We start from the raw sequence: 335 nt of genomic DNA on the forward strand, positions 1-335 counted from the left end.
ATGCCTGGTTTGCCTAATAGTACGGCCCGCCCCTGTGCACGAGTGCCACGTTCCATCTTCGGCGAGACTATCATCTTCCAGCACTGGAGATTCTGGCCCATCTAATGGTAGAGGGTCAGGAGGCAAACATCTTGGTTGGACGTCCGAAAGGTTTGGACCAACATGATTTAGGCGGTAGAACAGTTATGTTGTGTGTTTTGTCTCCTCCTTGTGGCACATGTAGCTATTACTATGAAATCTTGGAGATAGTGAATGCATGGATTTTTCTCTAGTTATATGCACTCTGTTTCACTGTATGTGTCTCACAATAATATGGCATGTTATTGTTGGTTGGG

This window comes from Gadus chalcogrammus, chromosome 19 (assembly GCF_026213295.1).
Source record: "Gadus chalcogrammus isolate NIFS_2021 chromosome 19, NIFS_Gcha_1.0, whole genome shotgun sequence".
NCBI lineage: Eukaryota > Metazoa > Chordata > Actinopteri > Gadiformes > Gadidae > Gadus > Gadus chalcogrammus.